Source organism: Chlamydotis macqueenii, chromosome 10 (assembly GCF_036417535.1).
Source record: "Chlamydotis macqueenii isolate bChlMac1 chromosome 10, bChlMac1.mat, whole genome shotgun sequence".
NCBI lineage: Eukaryota > Metazoa > Chordata > Aves > Otidiformes > Otididae > Chlamydotis > Chlamydotis macqueenii.
In genome coordinates this window covers 21,747,250-21,753,249 of record NC_141565.1, presented here as the reverse complement: position 1 = coordinate 21,753,249, position 6,000 = coordinate 21,747,250, and positions in this window count along the sequence as shown.

The window sequence follows — 6,000 nt, the reverse complement described above, 5'->3', positions numbered from 1 at the left end:
TGAAAACTTATTTAAACCTTGTAAGAAGAGCCAATTAAAGACAATGCAGACATAACAGCATGGCACTGTATTTTCAGCATAGGTGATTCAAAGAATAAAGAATTAAAAGATAACATTCAAACGAATGATACATTAGCAACCTCTCGCACACGCCAGATTGCGAGCTCACGCTGGTAGCCAACCAAATTAAATTTACTGAATTGCATCAATTTACACCTTGGCAAGGGGTTTGGCCCCGGCCAGATGCAAATAACGTCACACGCCTGGTCCCACGGCAATAGCGCGCTGGGGCAGACGAAGGAGCTGCGTGGGACGGAGGAAGGTCCGGCAGCGCCGCGGGTGGGAGCCGAAATCAATCTTCCAGTGGGAAAAGCTACAGGGGGTGACAGCCTGGGGGGGAAACCGGTTGTGAAAGTCGCTATGGGGAAGAATGGGTACAATGATGGGGTAAAGGGACCAGTTCATCCTTCCTCATACAGCAGCACCTAGGTAGGGAAAGGAATTTTTTTTTTTCCCTGTGTCATTCTGCACCGCTTGGTGGAAACCAACAGAGCAAATCCTTGTCACCTGCTGCACATTTGTCCCCATACCAGCGTGTGTGCGAGCACAGACGGCTCCCTCGCTGCCGTGCACGCTCACGGGCTGCCAGTCACACTTTACGCTTCACAAATGCACTGAACGCATATGCAAACCGCAAGCAAAAATTACTCAAGTTGTCCTTTTTCTACTCAGAATTGCATTTTTATCCATTTTCTCTAGCCAAAAGATATGTTTTCGTACACACAGCGGTGGCAGCACACCCAGACGTGCGTGTTACACGTTCCCACCCACCCGAACTAATGCAAAACCATTCAGGTGGAAATGATGAGATTGTATCTCATAGCTAACCCGATAAACGGCCTGGCATGCTGAAACTTGGAATGATAAACCTGGGGGCAAGGTACAAAAAGGATGAATATCAAGTAAATTAAAGGGTTTGCAGGAGGATGATCGGAAAAAAAAAAAAAAAAAAAAAACAGAAAACTACCGTCAACAAATCCCCAAAGCCTCTAGCTAGAAGTCTGGCTTCTGTAGAGGAAGATGAATTCAAAGCAGAAAACAAGATTGGTGGTTGTAAAGAGTGGAGGAATCCGTTATAAATCAGATAAAGATGCTGAGGTCCCCAGGAGGACGCGCCCTGGTAGCGTTGACCTTCTGCAAGAGGAAATAACGGCTTTGGAGGAGGTCGATGCAGAGCATTCAAACTCCCATTCAACAATACAAACTACATGAAAATGTGAAGTGCTACCTGCCCAGGTGAGCCTGGATTTCGTTTGCACACCCAGGCTTCAGAAGAGGGAAGACCAACGTCGCTGCAGGAGACGCAAGGTCACAGAGCGAGCAGCACCCATCCCGCTGCCCTCCTCTAGTCCCCTCCAGCCGATGTCAGCAAGGGGAAACACAGCGCTTGGTGCACCCGCTGGAAACGCCCGCCTCCGCAGGCAGTTTTATGACCATTGGTGTTATATCGGCGCTGGAGAACCGCAGCCGGGACCTGGGTCTGCCCAGCGGAACCCACAGTCCTCCCGCGGCACCGACTTTCATCAACTGCATGCAAACCCCCCCAAAAAAGGGTGTTTTCCTTAAGCCACATTTCATGGACCCCGCAAAAGCAAGCGGTGGACCTGCTGAGTGGTTTACCACACCATAACCTCCAGTACTGGTCAAGAAAATGCAATTTCAGGCTTTAGCCCTCTCTGTCCTACAATAAAATACATAAAAGACACATAAAAATTAAAAAGCAAATGTGAACTTTGAAAGCAAATGTGCAACTTCAAGGTCATTCAGGGAGCAGAGTTAGGCACACACATCCAAGGTAACATCATCCAATTTGGTCCACCTGCATTTGCAATGTCAAGAGAAAAATCACCTTTTTCCACAGATCTGAGTACTTTTTTCCCAGAGCATTACCCTGACCTCAAGCTCCCGTCCCCATGCCTTCACTTGAAACGAGGCGTTTGACTCCACCGAGGGGCAATGCCAGCCAAGTCTTCTAAGCCATGAGCGTCTTCCATTGATCTCACCGCATTATAAATAATTTCCATAGAAACTGGAAACATTCCCTAAACGAACAGAGGCTTTCTTATTTCCAGCAATTATCTTAAGGTCTGATTTGCATTTTAAATGTCACCTGTATAAATTAAAACTGTTTACTGCTAACGCTGTCATTATTCTGAGTCATCTGGCAATAGCCAGCTACAGGCTTTTTTGTGTCCTCCAGAAAGCTCTACGGCCGGTACATCCCCCGAAACGCTCGTTGGGGCTGTCTCCGCAAGACACCGGTGCCCGGCCCGGCCTGCAGGCAGCTGGGCTATAAAACACGGCATTTCGCCTGCTCCCTCGCCGATCCTGGCAATACAACCGTGTCAGAATATCGCTTGTGGTACATTTTTAAGCTGTTGCTGCAGATTGCACAGTTGATCTTCACTCCTGAAAAGACAAACACATAACGACAGTCTGGTTTGGATTCTCCTACATTCATTTTTTTTTTAAGTCATTTGCTATGTTACAAATACTCTTTTTGTCTTATACTGAATTTTCATGACAAACAAAGTCGTCTCCTCATTTGAAAAGTTTGAAAACCACAGCACTAAACTAAGTCAGGCTGTCAAACTGGTTGGCTTCCAGTTCAGACTGGAAGTCCTCCACTGACCCGCAGCGCAGGCAGGTCAGGTAAACCCTGAATTACGCTCCATTGCCTTCCCGGTGAGGCTTCAGTACCCTGGTTCCTACCCACCAGACTGGGCTCATGGGCAACTTTTCATTTCAAACACCAAAGCCAGGCCAAGGCAAGTCGTTCCCTGAAATCCCACCATGCTCAGATCAGTATCCTGTAGCTTTAGGTTGGGGAAAAACAGAGCCCAACCACGCCAGCCTGTATCATGCGGATGAGAATAAACAGCAGTCACGGTTTGCAGTGATACAACACCTTTTCATCCGCTGACCCCAAAAAGGTTTATAAAAATGAGAATGCATTTGGCACAACCCAGCCTGGTGGCAGAGGTGGGGTCAAGATCTTTCACTTAAACTTGTGCAAGGCCCTCACGCCCCGAGCACAAACCAGAGCACATCTCACATACAACCCGCACCTCAGGCTGAAAATTGAAGGAGAGCTGCTAAAACCACAATTCCTTCCTGGAAATTAAAAACCGGGAAGAGTAAGACACTTTGCTTAAATAATCACAAGCCAAACCTTTCAATTTAAACAAACAAAAAAAAAAAAAAGCAGAAACACTGAAGATCTTGGAGACCTTCCATGAGGTCTCAGACCCACCTCAGCATCCCCAGCTGTGCACGTGTCCATCGAAGACGGAATGGTCCCGCTCTTGTTTCTAACAAACCGCAGCAACGCTTTTCCATCTTTCTTCTCAGATGCGGCGTAGGTGGGTACCAGAGCCCCACAAGGTTACGCGCTGACGTCCTTCAGCATAATTATTCAGGAAAATTATTATTCTAAGGAAGTTTATGAAATGATTATTTTGTCCAACTTTCCAGTTCAGCTTAGAGATCAATCTAGGTGAACTAATTTCATCTCCCTAATGATTAAATGCTTCATATTAATACAGCCCTGGGAAGGCAAGTTCAAGAAGGCTGGGTTTTTTCATTCCCTGGAATAATTAGATCTTGAGAATAATTTTGTACCTCCTTGGCTTTCTTCAAATTCACTATTTCTTAAAAAAGCTTTCTCGCACCTTCTGTTGCCATCTGTCCTCACAGGCAAAACAACATTTTAACTTTGCCTAGCAAAAACATGTATGGGTTTACAGATTAAATAAACAAGAAAAGCAAGGAAGAGCCAGGCTTAGAGACCTGGAGTGATTCACACCAGTATCGCTCGGCAGGGCTGGGACGCAAATATTCCCCCTTCTTTAAAAGCAAGTTGAAATTATCAAAGTCAAGATTGTTTTCTCTGCCATGGAAATAAAGAGAAACAGATTTTGCTAAGCAGAAGGCAACTTTCAACAGCTGCGGCCTTACGACAGCACTGCTGATTTTCCGGAGGTGCTGGAGGAGCAGGGCCGAGCACGGTGCTCAGGAGTTGACATCCAGCCTCCCGTGTCCTCTGTCCCGACTCAGGACCACACGGGGAGAAAAGTTGCCAAACCGATTGACATTTCTACAAGTCTGGGAAATTAAACACAAGCCCCGCAGACAGCCTCACAGACCCACCGCCTCCGAAACGCACTGGGACTGCTTTTGTCAGTATCCAAGGACGTCGTGTGAAGCCCCAACTTAACAAAGCATAGGCTTTTATTCCCCTTTTCCTAAAGCGTATGCTGCAATTTGGCACCACAGAGCCTCTGAATCCAGCTCCACAGAGGATGATTTTAACCGGTGGTGGCAGGGCACTCTGCTAGGGCTGCAGGTCAGCATTTAAGGGCTGATTGGACTCAGTTCTCCAGTATCTGAAACAGAAAAAAGTCGCTCCAAGAGGAACACACCGTTTGTCACTGAGGAGTCCCTGCAGACAGACCAGCACCCCATCAGCAATGCTGGAAAATCCCGCACCAGGGCTCGGACCCCCAGCGCCGCCCGGCCCGGGGCTGGGACCTGAAGCATCACCTTCGCGTGAAATGCAGCCCAAAGCGGCAGCTGAAATCCAGGGGCTTTTGTCCAAACCCTTCGTAAGCCTGCCAGCACCGAGCCTTGACTGTTCCCAGCAAGGCAGAGAGCGAGGGAAGGGCCAGGACACTTCCCAGAGCGATGCTGCTGCTCTCTGCCTTTAAGAAGTCTCCCATTTTAGTTTTCTGTTAAGCTATTAAAATTGATACAGAAGTTGTTAATCATATCTTTGTTTCCTTTGAGGGCTCTCAGCTCAATTAATTTGTATAATGCACTGGGGTTCCAGTTCAATCTTAATGACAAGGCCTCCCTTCACGTACCACTGACTCCAGCCAGCTCTTAATTTTAATGACAGTTAAACAAGGAAACGAGAGCTGTGCGTGGCACACGCGCCGCTTCGGAGGCGCAGTGTGAAATTTCCACTGTGATTTACAGCCCTGCAGATCTTATCGCTCAGTCGGGAAGCTATGGTGGTGCATAAGTCAACGGCAGCGATTTCCATCAGGAAACATCGCCCAGGGCCTGCCGTTCACGTGGAGACATCCCGCAGCGCAAGCCCACCTTGGTGCTGGCCTGTAATCCCGGGATTTCTTAATGCCTTCAACTTGCAGGAAACAAAGCTGACGGCTCAGGAGTTTTTCTTTCAGTGCTTCAGGGATTAAATCTACACATAGAGGTGGGGGAAGAGCAGAAATCCCATCCTTCATGTGAATCACCATGTTTCTTCAGCCTTGAATCGAAGAGAACACTGGTCATTACAGTCTCAACCCTGACTTGGATTTTTACACATGGCCAGGACAAAACCAGAGTAAAATAAAAAAAAATAATATCAGATATTTATTTATGTGAAATTAAAGAACCTTTTAAAGTCAATGTTATGCAGAGCTCACCACTCTTTCACGCACTGTGTCCTGTGCCCAGAGCACGCCAGCAAGGCCAATGCCTGTCACCTTTATTTTCAAAGCAGAAGTTACTCTCTGTTTGGAAACGGCACCGAGCAGCTCGGCTCCAGGGACAAGGCTGTGCCTGCCACGCGAAGCTCCAGCCATCGCAGGGAGCGCTGCTCCGCACCAGCGCCTCTCGCTCCTGACAAACACAAACCTCCCGGCCGACCCCTCCGACCTGCAGCCCATGTCCTGCTCCGGCCCGGGGCAGCTCCGGCCCGCGCGCTGCGGATGCTCCCCTTCGCCTTTCTTTTTCTCTTGTCCTTCTCTTGAGCAATTCTCGTTTTTCCCAAGCTTTCATAAATCCAGGTTCAGCAGCTCTTACAGAGCCCGCGCTGGGCGAGCAGCACAGCTAATTAGGATTGCGTTCGTCGAGTTCAGCCGAATGACTCCTACAAACCAGGATTTGCACAAACTGCAAGAACGCACGGTTAGAGCAGCCCCAGCGATTGCT